The sequence below is a fragment of the Tenrec ecaudatus genome, chromosome 13 (genome assembly GCF_050624435.1).
Source record: "Tenrec ecaudatus isolate mTenEca1 chromosome 13, mTenEca1.hap1, whole genome shotgun sequence".
Taxonomy (NCBI): Eukaryota; Metazoa; Chordata; class Mammalia; order Afrosoricida; family Tenrecidae; genus Tenrec; species Tenrec ecaudatus.
This window is the reverse complement of record NC_134542.1, coordinates 125,580,042-125,594,603: the sequence shown is the minus strand read 5'-3', so window position 1 is coordinate 125,594,603 and position 14,562 is coordinate 125,580,042. Positions and strand designations below refer to the sequence as shown.

Sequence of the window (14,562 nt, the reverse complement as noted above, 5' to 3'; positions counted from 1 at the left end):
ACAGACTTGGACCTACCTTTCATCACTAATTCAGTTATTTCTTCAAAATAAGGTTTCAGATGATTAGGGCAAAGAATGTACAGATGTGCTTTATACAATTGATGTATGTATATGTATGGACTGTAATAAGAGTTGTATGAGCCCCTAATAAATTGTTTTAAAAAAATTACCAAGGATTGTGGCCCAATCAGGTTTGGATAAAACCTAACTATCACAAGAACTTTTTCCACAAAGATTCTAAATCCCCTTTGAATAAAAATTATGTATTCTTCTGATGCTTTTAAAAAAAAAAGGTTTCAGAACTCTTTTTTTCTTGAAGAAGCTAAGTATACCCACAATAATGGTCTTTTCTGCCATAACACACCAGATGTAAAAGTACCAAGGTTTACCATAATTAATAAACATAATTTGTTCTTGAATACATAAATTTACTAATTTTTAAGGCTTGTTCTGCTAAAGGGGAAATTTCCCGAGTTGAATTTGGATCAGGATCTCCTTTTAAAATATCAAACAAAGGCTTAAGCTCTCTAGTACTTATTTTTAAATATGGTCTAAGCCAATTAATAGCTCCTAATAATTTTTGGAAATCATTTAAAGTTTGTAAGTGATATTTTCTTATTTCTATCTTCTGGGGTTAAACAAAACCTTTCTGTAAAATATGTCCTAAATACTTGTAAGGTTCAATAACCTGTACTTTTTCTTCTGCTATAACTAACCCATGCCTTTGTAATGCTTCTCGTAATAAGTAAAAAATAAAGAGAACCCTTTTTGGTCCCTATGAGCCATCAAAATATCATGCATATAGTGAATGTTATATACCGACGTTTCAGAAGTTCTCACTGACTTTATAGCTGCAGTTACAAACTTTTGACATAAGGTGACACTATTAGACATTCCCTGATGTAAGACTTTCCACTGATAATGCTCCATAGGTTCTTTAAAATTAACACTAGGAACACTAAAAGCAAATCTTTTATAATCTTTTGGATCCAAGGGAATGGTATAAAAACAATCTTTTAAATCTAAAATGATTTTATATGCATTGGCTGGAATAGCAGAGGGGGAAGGGAGCCCAGGCTGCAGGGCTTCCATAAATTTCACAGTATCATTAACCCTCTTTTACTGTTTTTCCTTGCAAAGCAACTGCTATAGCAAGCCTTGAGTAAAGAAAGTTTTAACGTTTTAGCATAGTCTGATATAATCAGACAAGTTGCTCTTGTTTCTTAAAGGTCTCAGCACTACCTAGCAGGCAGTATTTGCATTTTTTTTAAAAAACAATTGTTTAATTTTTTAATACAATTCCTGATTTTAATTAGACAAAGGGACAAAAAATTAGCACATACTTGAAAGTTACATAGTCTATAAATGATGGCAATATTTTCCTTGACAGAGTAGTTTCATTGGTATAATTATTTTTAAATACTCAAAAAAGACTCAACTTTAAGCAGTAATAAACACAAGCAAGTGATTTTATTCTTAAAATAAACATTCAGAAAAACATTTGTACATACAAAATGAAAGAGTGTGTAATACACACACACACACACACACACGTGTGCACGCACCACACACACATTGTTCACATAAACTTTGTTCACACAAACAGCTTATATCTGCTGTATTTTGAAAACTCTCAAGAAACTCTGAATTCAACAACAAGTAGTCTTTTCCTGACAAACACGTTTGAGCCAGCTATTACCAGTCTTCTGCCCAAAACACATTTTCTCCTATCGCGGCTTCTACTAACTCCATAGTAAAATGAGCCACAGAACCATATTGAGAACAAGCAGATTTTAAATCTTTTACAGTTTTGAATGAAATGGGGGGAACATTCGCCAGTCCTTGAGCATAGATAACATCCTGGAATTCCTAAATCTACTCCCCTTTTGTTGCTAATGACTCATACACTTGCTCCCAGGCTACCCCCTTTGCCAATTGTTTCATCCCAGCAGGACGTCTGAGTCTCCAGGCACCAGGTTTCTAAGTCCTAGATCCTTATCATGATAATGTATTGACCGCCCTCTAACTGCTTCTGCTTGCTTTCAAAGCCCTCAGGTTCACTTTCCAGCGGCTTCTGGGGCTTCAGTGGTGGAGGGGGAGGAGCTGGAGGCTCAGCAGCAACTTTTCTTTCAATTTTGTTTGAGCATGCAACCAAATTATTCTCACCCCAGAGTCCTTCATGCTTAGGATCCAGGCTATCCCTAATATTTACAGTCCCATCCTCAGTAAACCAAAGACATATCTTACCCACAAATTCTGAAAACTTCTCTAATCATTGGTAACTTATATTTGTTCCTTTAGCTTATAACACATTTTGAAACATATTTACATACATACATTATTTACTAGAAATCTGTCCCATTATTTATTACTTCCAACTTTTCACCACTTACTCTTAATTTTCTCTAAATATTCACGGCCGTGCTATTCAGTGGTGTCTGACATGGGATCCTTTGTTTTTAATCACAACTTTTGACCTTTACTCCCCATGCCTTTAAGGCCTCTTTCAATTGTTTCACATAAATCTGATGCCTGCTTAATTCTTGACCCATCTTTAGGCGCTCTCACCTTCAGTCTCGCCGCAGCAGGTTCCCATGGCGGCCGAAGGAATTTTCTTCCACTTTAACTCGCCAGCTTATTCCTGCGCCTTCATACCTCACTTTATGCCTCATATCCAGCTCACACGTTGGGCGCCAGTTGCCCCGTCCCGCGGGACATTCACCGTGGGTCCTGGAGGAGAGAGTGGGAATTGGGGGGGTACAAGAGGCATGGAGAATGAGGACAAGACAATATCCTGATCAAGTCCTGTTTATTGAGTGGAAAGTTATAGCTTATATAGGCCAGGGAAACGGAAACAAGCCGCAAGTGTTTCCCTGAGAACACTAGTGGGGGAAACAAAACGCAGATGTTTCCCTGAGAACAATGGTGGGGGAATCAGGATGCAGATGTATATATATAATCATTACACATATGTTTACCCAAGGTTGGAGCAGAGTTCATACCGGGAATAGTGACCGCAGAACAGAATCATGCAGACAGATAGAGACTTCCTTATCTATGTCTGGCAAGATAAGTATGTCAAACACAGCTGCAGTGCTGTAGGCTGGCTCAGGCTAATGAATTCCAAGTAATGACCGGGCCTCATGGCTCCGGGCAGGTCCTAATAAGTTCCAAGTAATGACCGGGCCTCATGGCTCCGGACAAAGGGCCAGACCCCTTCTAGGGTCCCTTGGAAGCCTTTACTAAGGACAGCATAGGTTTCTTCTGTTTACAAAGCTTACTCCACCCATCTTGCTGCCCAGTTAAGAAGTGTCAGTCTGTGGAAGCTGGCAGCCAGCCCATTGGAGTTATCCACACCAACCAGAAAGATGTGGGGGAACCCTCATATCAAAAAGTGTACAGACATCCCAAAGACTTACATACCCAAATTGATCCTTTGCCTCGCTTGGACTCGGCTCCTTCTACCCTCCTGCTGCTCTGGACTCTTTTGCTCTCACCTCTTCTCTCTACCTTGAAGGCGGACTCTCCCTCCAGCTTGGATTTCTTCTGCCAGTTCTGCATCAGACATTAGAGTTGTTTAGCCCCTTCCTCACCAATTCTGCTGTAGTTTGTTCATGGGTCTGTATTAAGCCTAATGTTCTCCTTTATGTAATAGCAGGTCTCATGGACTTTACACCTTTTAATTTGGCTAATCCTCTGGCTTTAGACGAAGAGCCAGCTCTAACCTTTCTTACCTTACTATCTTAAACCCCTTTCACCTAATTTCTTTTGACTTCCTGTACCCTACAAACTGCACCTCTCTCAATAAATCTATAAATTAAACATCTCACTCTGTCTCTTGTCTCTGTAAAACCTACTATATGGTGGCCTGCATGGGGAGGCTGTCTAGGCTAGGACTGAAGTGGCACTTTCCTTTCCCTAGCCAGTAAAGTCCTCAGCAGCCTTTCCAGACCTCCTTCTAGCAGCCTTTCCAGACCCCCTTCTAGCAACCTTTCCGGACCCACTTCAAGCGAGCCTAACAAAGGGATCTCATCTTCAGCTAAAGACCCTCTGACAACGCATCAGTGAGTGTTGAATCCAAGGCTCCCTTCCCCAAGGTGGTCTGCTCATTTTCTCTTGGCCTTTCTGAAAATGTCCATATACCAGGAATCTTTGCTCAGTCAGGTGGCCTTCCCAGCCCCAGGGGCTTAGGTGGTAATTATTCAGTGTAAGTATGCTCTCCTGTTTTGCTACCTCATTTAAGAGAGCTCAAATTTTTGCTCAGCCTTTTAAAATGGGTTGTAAGAATTTTAAGTGTGTTGGTCCAAGTAGGCTAGAGAAATCCATAGAAACGCATGTGTATAAGGGTTTTGTATAAAGAGTAATTATACATTAAGAAAGCATCCCAACCCAGCCCAGTTCAATTCATAAGTCTGATATTAGCCCAAGTATCCGGTACCAATCTATATAAAGTCCTCTTCAGACTTAAGAAACACATGCAATGATGCTGAATGCAGGATGATCACAGGCTAGTGGGTAGAATGTCATTGGATCCAGTGGTGGTGTAAGCATCTCAGCATTGGCAGGGTCTGCACATGACTTCTCTAGTTCCCAGGGCATGCGGTTTATCAGTGCAGTGCCATGTGTCTGGTCAGCAGAGGGTCTTTAAAGGAGTGAGCCAAAAGAGAAAGAGAGAGTCTGTCTCTTGCCTCCAAGGAGGAAATTACAAAATTCCCAGAATTGACAGGAGAAGGGCATACCCACACCTGCCACAGGGGCCATTGGTTATATTTTGATTGAAACGCTGGACTCCACCCCTTCAGTCTTAATCAAATTGACAAATGATTATATAACTACCACACTAAGCAATGGCATAAAACTCCTCTGGTTAGTTTACTGGCAAACTTCTATTCCCTGGGTCTTAAATCAGTTATTCAAAGGGGAAAATGGATTTTCTTATGTAACACGGACAAATTGAACAACTCAAGATGGTTACCAGGTGGTGTACTTGATTTAAACATTATTCAAGATCTCAATAATTTCTTTTTAATCTATAAAATATAATCTGATATTCCATATATCTAAGTTTTTTGTCTCCTTTGTGCTCAACCTCATTTATGTCAGAATTGTTCCCCTATCCAAGTTCTGGTTCAGGAAAATGTTCCTCTCTCAGACTAAGAATCAGTCTTTGATCCTTCGGATCATGCTGTGCAGCCAATTTCAGTGCCTATTGTCTCTGACTAAACTGCTGCTGGGCTTTCTTTCTCCCCTCCCCCTTACACCCCCTCCAGGTCTCTCCAACCCCCCTGGATACTGTTGCAATCTCCCTGCTGTCAGACTATAACCCTCTATTTTGCTATAGTGTCTCATTCTTCTTCAGTCTTCCTCCTCACCACCTCCTACCACTCCTGCCTTGTCTCACCACCTCTGAGCCTACAAAGTGTAATCCAATATCCCCTCCCGTTACCTCATACAAAATTTTACCCAAATTCCTCCCTTGCCCATACCATGATTGTCTACTCCTCCCACCCTTGCCATGTTCTAAAACATCTGACACCTGTCCCCTACTGCCCGCACCATCTCTGCCTCTCACTCTTTGATGTTCAGTTCTCTCCAGCACAAAGACAGCAGCTTCAAATCCACAGGATCCATCCTCAATCCTGTCCCCCTTATTCCCCTCTGTGATGTCCCAGGACCAGAGAGGCTTGTAAAAGTTCAGATCCCTTTCTTGTTAAATTATTTATCAGTCTTAGGAAAACATCTTGGAGTTATACGTTGGACCCAGACACTTACATTAAAGAATTTAAATATCGGCTTTGCAGACGCCACTGCCTGAATTTGTAGTCTTTCTGGCCCTGTTGTGTCCAGCCATGGTCAACTCTGAGTTTTTTTTGATAGCTGTCGACAGCAAGCTCTTTTGCTTCATCTCTTTTGAGCTGTGTGCAGACAAAGTCCCAAAGACAGCAGAAAACTTCCATACTGTGAGCACTGGGGAGAAAGGTTTTGGTTATGTAGGGTCCTGCTTTCATAGAATCATTCCAGGGATTATGTGCCAGGGTGGTGACTTCACACGCCATAATAACACTAGTGGCAAGTCCATCTATGGAGAGAAATTTGAAGATGAGAACTTCATCCTGAAGCACACAGGTCCTGGCATCCTGTCTATGGCAAATGCTGGGCCCAATTTGAATGGTTCCCAGATTTCTATCTGCACCACTAAGACTGAATGGTTGGATGGCAAGCACGTGGTCTTCGGTCAGATGAAAGGAGGAAGCCATGGGGTGTTTTAGTTCCAGAAATGGCAAGACCAGCAAGAAGGTCACCATTGTTGACTATGGACAATTCTAATTAAATTTGATCTGGATTTTCATGTTTTAAGCACCAGACCATTCCTTGTATAGCTTGGGAAATCACCCTTCTATTCCCAATGTGCTTGCAGTGTGGTTTAATCTTGTGCTCTCACGCCACTTCTTTGGGTTTCCTACTTCCCTTATTGCCCCTGAGTCCAGCTGTAAAACAGAGTTAAGTTTATGATTATGAAATAAAAGATAAATAATTTTTAAAAGAATTTAAATATCTCAGTCATATGATCTTACTTGGCATGACATCTATATGATTTTAACAACTGCCTTGACCTCTGAAGATGGGGAGAGATTTAGATAGCTGCACAAAGAGAGGTGATGAAGGGCATGCCCAGAATTGGGATAAGCCCGTAGACTTCAAGGCAGTCCCAAGCACAACCCTGCTTGGAATTATCAGATGGTCATGAGCACCTTATTCTTCAAAATGATATGATTTTTATCTCATTGAGGGCTTGCTGAAAGCCTCAACTAAGGCAGACAGTTAATGACAAAATTAGGGAAATCATTTGGGAACTAAATGAAAATTCTACCAAATTTCTATCACATCTTCCAGAAGTTTTAAGTATACCAAAGTTGACCCTACTACACCAGAAGGGATCATTGTACTTCACTCAAATTTCATCTCACAATCAGCTCCAGACGTTAAAATAAAACTTTAAAAAGGTTAGAATGTGGACCCCAGACTTCAGAGTAAGACCATCTCAGTGCAGCATTCAAAGTTTTCAACAATGGGGAGGATCAGGAAAAGTTATATAAGCTACAAAGAGATAAGGTTAAATGTCAAATGTTAGCAAGTGCCCTCCAGGGCAGAGTGGGTGTGACTAAACTAGTTATTGGGCCGCACAAGAGTGTGCCATGAGGACCTTGCTCCACATCTGTGACCTCCAAGAAGGCCATGTCCATACTATGAATAGAAAGGTCACTGGGGAAATGACTGCCCAACTCAACAGAGAGTGGGTGGAATAGTTTATCCCACTAGACCTTCGTAGCTCCCTGCTCAAGGTGCCTCAGTGTTAGAGCTGCTTGGCTTGGCCTTGGAGGATTGATGGTACCCAGGGTGTGAGGCCCCACAGATCACCCATCTCGAGCCCAGGTAACTATCATTGTCTCAAGAAAGCCCATTTCTTTCCTTTTAGAAGCTGGATCTGAGATACAGCTTTCTCATTGTTTCTTTCCTCCTGCAAAGGTACTACTACTGGTCGAGGACCTGGGCCTGCCCTTTCCTTTTTCCCTTGCTGAAGAAGATTTTCAGCTACATATTTTCATGTTTTTCTTCAGACTGAATACTTCATACATAAACAAACCAAAGAGAGTTGCTTCTGGACATAATTTCAGATGTATTCTGGCCTGTGCCAGTTAAATGTAGATTTTTATTAATGCATACCTAGCCTTTCAGTGATTTTTGTTCTGCTAAGGGTCGGGAGAGGTAAGTTTGGTTGCATTTTGTCAGTGATTACTCTCCAGCTACCCTAGTCACCATCAAGGGATTAGAAAGAAATCAATTTTTGTTTATTATCTACATCTTAAGACATGTTCTGCAATAAAACAAGTATTTTCATAAGTCTGTGCTTCTGGGAGATCCTATTCACTTTAACACAAGAAGTTTTAAATTATTAAATATTTTAGAAAAACCTTTATGCAGTTTAAATATTATCTAAGAATTATATTCCAGCAAAGTTAAGACTTTGGTGTTTTTCTCTCCTAATGGGAACTCTCTCACTAAAAGTATATTTATTGTTCTTGTTTTTAATATTACAACTTTGTTGAAAATTTTACAGTATGGTCATGCTTGTTTCTGTGATTTCTGGTAATAAGAATGTGAATGCTTCCCCCCCCCCTCACTTTTTTATTTCAACCCAAATAGTAACTTACATTAAAAAACCAGAAACGGGGAGCGTGGGGAGGGAGGGGGAATAAAAAAGACCTGATGCAAAGGGCCTAAGTGGAGAGCAAATGCTTTGAAAATGATTAGGGAAAAGAATGTACGGATGTGCTTTATACAATTGATGTATGTATATGTATGGATTGTGATAAGAGTTGTATGAGCCCCTAATAAAATGTTTTAAAAAATGGAGAAAGAGAAGAAAAAACCAGAAACAAGAAACAAATGTATAAAAACAGATAAATTGAGGTATACACATGTTCCTGCTCTAAGATATTGAACATTAAAATCAATTCATGTTGGCTAGATATAAACTTATGGGTCTATTGTCACATAAATGAAATAAATTGAAAAAAGCTAAGCAAGTGAGCATACATTCTGCCTTAAATCATCTATATATAAATCACTTGTGTATGAAACAATATGAAGAGACCTGTATTCTGTGTATCACAATCACATAATAATAAATCATTTCCAAGCACTATTCCCATCAATTCTGCTGGTATATTCATTTATGTGTATGGTGGGATAGTGAGCATTTTGAAATTATCCAACCATATTTGCTGCTGTGTAATAGGAAGTTATGCAAATAGACTCCCTCCCTCCTTTCTGCTAATAAAATCCACACCATTCCCAACCATACAGTTCTGGTAGAAGATCCACAGTACCATAGTTCCCAGGTATCCCCATTCAGTAGTTTGTATGAACATAAGAGTCATCTCACTCAGGTATTGTAACAAGTCATTTTATTGAGGGCTAGTGTGTGTGAGTGGCTATGAACAGGAGACTGGAAATGTGTGATGGTTTTCATGACCAACATATACTGTGTTTACAAGTGTCAACACTAATGTGCAACTGGTTGAGTCTGACGAGACTTGAGGGAGCATAAAATGTCTTTGTGATTCTCTTGTGAAATCTCTGGATTCACTTTGAGTAGCACTGCCGTGACCTGTATCAGCCATGCTCCAAGCCTACAGTGGGTCTCACATATTAGTACTGTTGTTATCGCGTATTATACAGATTCTATGAAAGCTGGTGTACCATCTCCAGAAACATTACCATGAACACACTGTATCAGTGAATGGAGAGTCTAAAAGTCAATCACACATCCATGTATTACGGTGGGGAAGACACACTGAGGAAAGTCAGTGTGAGTACAGATACGAACCACGCATGCAGGGAGGGAGCTGTGTTGCAGGGCACTGTAAGGGCCTGAAAGAAGAATTCTGACTCTGGAGTGTTTGGAGAGGGAGTTTCAAGTCTGTTTTCTTATTTCAATTCAGGGTTCTTCATCTCACAGTTTCCCACTTGGAATCTATATTTTTTGATTCAGTGCCTACTCTTGGTATCTGTGAATTCAAAGTTCTAAGAAGAGAAAACATTCTCTTGGAGAGAAAAACACAAATGAGCTTGTTCCATAGGGAGTGAATATTACTCTGCCAGGGGCGATCAGCATATGTTTTGAGAAGGTCAGTGTGTTAGTCCGGGTGGACTATATAAAGAAATTCATAGATATTCCTATGTGTATAGAAAAAGCCATATATAAAGAGAAAACATACCAGCCCAGTTCAGATCAAACCTTAAGTCCAATATTAGCCCATATGTCTGATACCAGTCTCTAAATTCCACTTCAGATTCATGCAACACATGCAACAGTGCTGAGTGAAGGCACACCACAGGCTAGGAGGTGGAAGGTCTTGTGGATCCAGTGCCATTGAAAGCATCTTAGTGCTGGCATGGGTCTGTCCCTATGGCTCCTCCAGCTCCAAGGCTCTGGCTGATACTTGCATAGCTCCATGTGGCTTGTCAACAGGAATGCCTTGCAGGGAGAGAGAGTATCTGTCCTCCAGTGAGCTATTTATCTCCTTTATACCTCCAAATGAGGTCATTAAGCTGTGACCTGATTGACAGGCTAGACTTCATTCCTTTGCAAGTTGACAGGAGATCATGTAACTGCCATAGTTGGAATACCTTTCAGGCAGACTCAGTGGACTCTCTGGGTGGTGCTGTTAAGGATTGAACTAATGACTGTAAAGTTGATGGTTTGAAATTGGTTTGTCATTTTTTTCAAGTAAAATTTTAAAAGTTACTTTTCGCCCAAACAAATTCTGCTAACACGGATAGTTTCCAACTCATAGTAATCCTATAGGATAGACTAGAACTTCTATAAGATTTTCAAGCCTGTATTTCACTTGGTGGATCTGAATGATTGACTTCATTTTAACAGCTGAGCGAATCACCACTGTGCAACTGGAGTTGGTAGTTCTAACCTATCCATCCAGATGAAATTTTAAAAATATTCTGTCAAATAATCATCATAGTTTAAAATTATATATTTCAGAAAGCCTTGCTGTTTTTCTTCCTAACTCTACCCCTAGATCAGGGGTTAGCAAATTTCCATTTTGAAAAAGGCCTGAAAACCATAATTTATTATTCATTAGTTATAGAGTCTTGGAGACAATTACTGAACCCTACTAATTGAGTGTAAAAGCAACAGCAGGCAGTAGTGAAGGACATAGCTGTGTGTTAATAGAATTTTATTCACAAAGAGAAAAACAGCCATGAGCCTGTTAACCAAAGCCCTACCTGAAGGTCTGTGTAAGTAACAATCTCTTTCTTTAAAAAAAAATTATTGGAACTTCATGCACATATGCTACAATTCAATAATTCAATCATATCAAGAAGAGGCATACAGCTGTCTGTCTTCTCTGCACTAAAAGCAGCTCCCCTGACACTGCCCCTCATCCCTTAAAAATGTATCCCTAATAAAATGTAAAAGAAGAAAAGAGAAAAAAATGATTAGGGCAAAGACTGTACAGATGTGCTTTATACAATTGATGTATGTATATGTATGAACTGTGAAAAGAATTGTATCAGCCCCAATAAATTGTTAAAATTAAAAAAAAATGTATGCCTGCACCAAATTCGTCTCCACCCCTTTCCTGGTCAGGAGCATCTCCCAGTTGTTGACTTGACCTTTGTCTGTGTTGGTGCAGAAATAGCCGGAGACACTGACAGATGAGCACTTCATCAGCTCGACAGCCCACGTTACCTGACCTCACTCATCCCTAGTCTCAGCTTCTAAGCCAGCAAGGACATTGGCACAGCAGCCAAGTTCTTTGGGGCTGGGGCTGCCACAGTTGGTGTGGCGGCATTGGGACTGGGTTTGGGAGCCTCATCCTTGGTGTGCCAGGAACCCTTCTCTGAAGCAGCAGCTCTTCTATGTCATCCTGGGCTTTGCCTTCTCAAAGGCCGTGGAGCTTTTCTGCCTAATGGTGGCCTTCCTCATCTTTGCCACGTGAAGGAGTCGTATCCACCCCCCGCAGTTCTTAGTCCCACGTCTGTCTGCCCAGTATGTTCCTTTCCCTGCACCTCCCCGGTCAGCCTGTGGATAGTAATTAGCTCAGGGTATGTCAGAGGGAATGGCAAATACATACTGTATCAATAAAGATGTTTCTTGGGGGGGGGAAGGCATACAATCATTATCAATCCAAATTTTTCTTCTTTATACTCATGGTTAGTCCTATCATATTTTTAATTTGGTACGGTATACACAAAAAAATTCCCCAATTCAACAATGATTACATGTATAATTCAGTGCCTTTGATTATACTCTTCATATATTACTTTTTCAATTATTATTGATATCTTTTTCCAAATTATCCCACCACCATTAATATAAACTGAATACCCCCTAATAACCATTTCTCCTTCACCCATGGTAACCATTGGTCAAACTTTGTTTATTTAATGTAGGGTTTCTTGATATATTCACATATAATAAACTTACGTAGTTAAATCGCTTTTTAGGAGTAGTAAGTATATATGTATATACACACACATCATAACGAATTCTTATGTTCCCTCTTCTCTTGCATTCATTCTTTGCTCCCCAAATCCCCTCACCCTCCTGACTCCTCTGCTCCCCACATGCCCCATAGACCATTACATTAGATATTGTCTCTATGCATCCATTCCAGTGCTTTACAAACCTGGAAACCCAATAGAAACAATAAAACACAAAAACAAAATAAAACAGCAAGAAGAAATTAATATAAAAATGAAAATAAAGAGTAACAAAGAAAAGATCACCCTCAGTATTTTAAAGTCCAGAGGGGGAAAAATTGCTGTGGAACAAGTGAAAAATATTTGACCCTAGAGAAAATTCAGGTTGGGTGAAGAGGTAGGTCAACTGACCAAGTATATTATTCCATGGTCTGATCCACCATGATCAAGTTTACAATCATCTCTGTCTGGTAATAAAGCTTGTCAAGGGGATCTGCCAAAGGCCCAATATGACTAGATATTCTCCAGATGGACTTTGAGTTCCAACTGCCCACTTAGCTTCTTACAAATTGGAGGTTCACAATTTGAGCGCTGAAACTTTTCCCTTCATCATACTTGGATTTTGTTGTCACTGTCTTTGGATCACATGGGCTGATGTGCTTCTTCAGTGTGGACTTACTTGACACCTCACTGAGATGGCTGCTTGTTTGAAGACAAGACTTTAAGATCCCAGGTAATTGATAGCCTTGTGCCATTTGCTTTCTTGACCACACTTTGCTCTAATGCCCTTATCTTCAGTGATCTCCTCATGAAGGCGAGGATTGTGCAGAGCCATGTTATAAGATCCTGTACTCAGATTATGGTCACCTAGAGAACTGATTAGCTAAATCTTGTCACAAACCATGGGCATTTCTGACTAGTAACTGAAAAGTGACAGGTGAGACTCCACAACCACCGAGGCAGGTGAGAAGGAGGAAATGAGAAGGGAAGAAGGTGCTCCCTCTCTTTTTTTCATGTTCTTTATTTTTAGTTGTATCTTTATATTATTATTTCTTTCTGTTTGTCTCCTGTTTGGAGCACAGAAGAAGTGGATTCATAGAGACAATCACTGAGGCAATGGTTTATCTGGAAGGGGAGGGAGAGGGTAATTGGGGAGTGATCAGTGGGCAAGGAGGCAGGATCGCATTGGAGCTGATTGTGACGATGCATATGGAACTATTTTTAGAGGTGGTTTAATGATAGAAGTGTGAATATTATATCAAGAAAATTATTTTTAATTTTTTAACTCCAATGTTTATTTTATTGGCAACTTAAAATGCAAAGCACTTTATTTGTAAACCTAACATCTGAGTTAAATAAAAATAGTCTGCTGAAGCTGAGGGTGCGCACTGCGTGAGGGAAACATGCTACAACTTCCAGTGGGCGGGACACCGCAGAGGTGAGGGCCTGTGCTGAGGGGCTGACCGATCGACCTGCGCTAACATCCCTTTCCTTCCCCGCCCCTTAGTAAGGGGTGACATTCTGAAGATGGTTTGGTTGGTCTTAGGCAGCCGGCTTCATGCCAAACGTCTCCTGGGAGGCGTAGACCATGTGCAGGAAGCCGTCTTCATCCCGCTTGCTCTCGCACACTCAGAAATGGGCGTGGACACGCTCCCCATGCTGTGGCCGCGAACCAGCAGGAAGAAGGCCTGGTTGGCGTTCAGTTGCAGGCGCCTTCGTATGATTTTGATGAGCTCGCTCGTGTTGACGTGATCGGGGACGAGGAACTTGGTTTTATCCAGCACAGGAAGCTGCTTCTCCCCCTTGTATCTTTCTATTATCACCGGGATTTTAGTAGGATGTTGTTCTCGGATAAGCCGGACATCTTCCACTCTTTGTTCAAACGAGCGGCTCTGCTTGTAGGTCTTCTCAGACGGCATATCGCGGGACGGTGGCGGCGGCGTCAGACGGTAGCTCAGACTAGGATGACGGCAACTTCCCCTGTCAAGAAAATTATTTTTAAACAGAAACCAAACTTTACTATGCGTGAAGGAGGAAGAGTTTTTGCTTAGGTGGCAGTGAATTAATTTTAATGTTTGTGGAACAATTCACAGAAGTATACAATAATTTGTTGTACAACATAAAAAGAATGGTCAATGGCACCGAATCACACATGTAGAAGTTGTTCAATTAGTGACTTCTTTGTTGTGTGTATTTTTGAAAAATGTGAAAATATTACATAAATACTAATGATTATGGGGGGGAGAAAATATTCTAAAATTGATCGTGGTAAAGATTTTACAACCTTTTATTTAATCACTGAATTGTATAATACGTGGATAAAGTATCATTAAAATGTGTTTTTTTAAGAGACGTGGATGTTCAGAAATATTCATCATTTTACCCTCACTTTAACCCAACAGCCTGAATTTCTCATAGACTGCCCTTGTCCTTCGGATAGGACTCAGCTCCCCAGAGAGAAAGTGGAATATTCCAAGGAAAATGGCATCCTCGGGAATTTCCTTCATTGTGGTTCACGTCTCAGGCCAACCACATGCATTTCTACCAAACTAC

At 40.6% G+C, this 14,562-nt stretch overlaps 2 pseudogenes; one reads left to right on the top strand and one right to left on the bottom strand.

Annotated features, from left to right (window-relative positions):
• Positions 1 to 5,849: 5,849 nt before the first annotated feature.
• On the top strand, positions 5,850 to 6,269 carry LOC142424091 (peptidyl-prolyl cis-trans isomerase A pseudogene; annotated as a pseudogene).
• Positions 6,270 to 13,551: 7,282 nt separating this feature from the next.
• LOC142424329 (microtubule-associated protein 1 light chain 3 beta pseudogene) lies at positions 13,552 to 13,955 on the bottom strand (annotated as a pseudogene).
• Between the last annotated feature and the right edge of the window lie 607 nt (positions 13,956 to 14,562).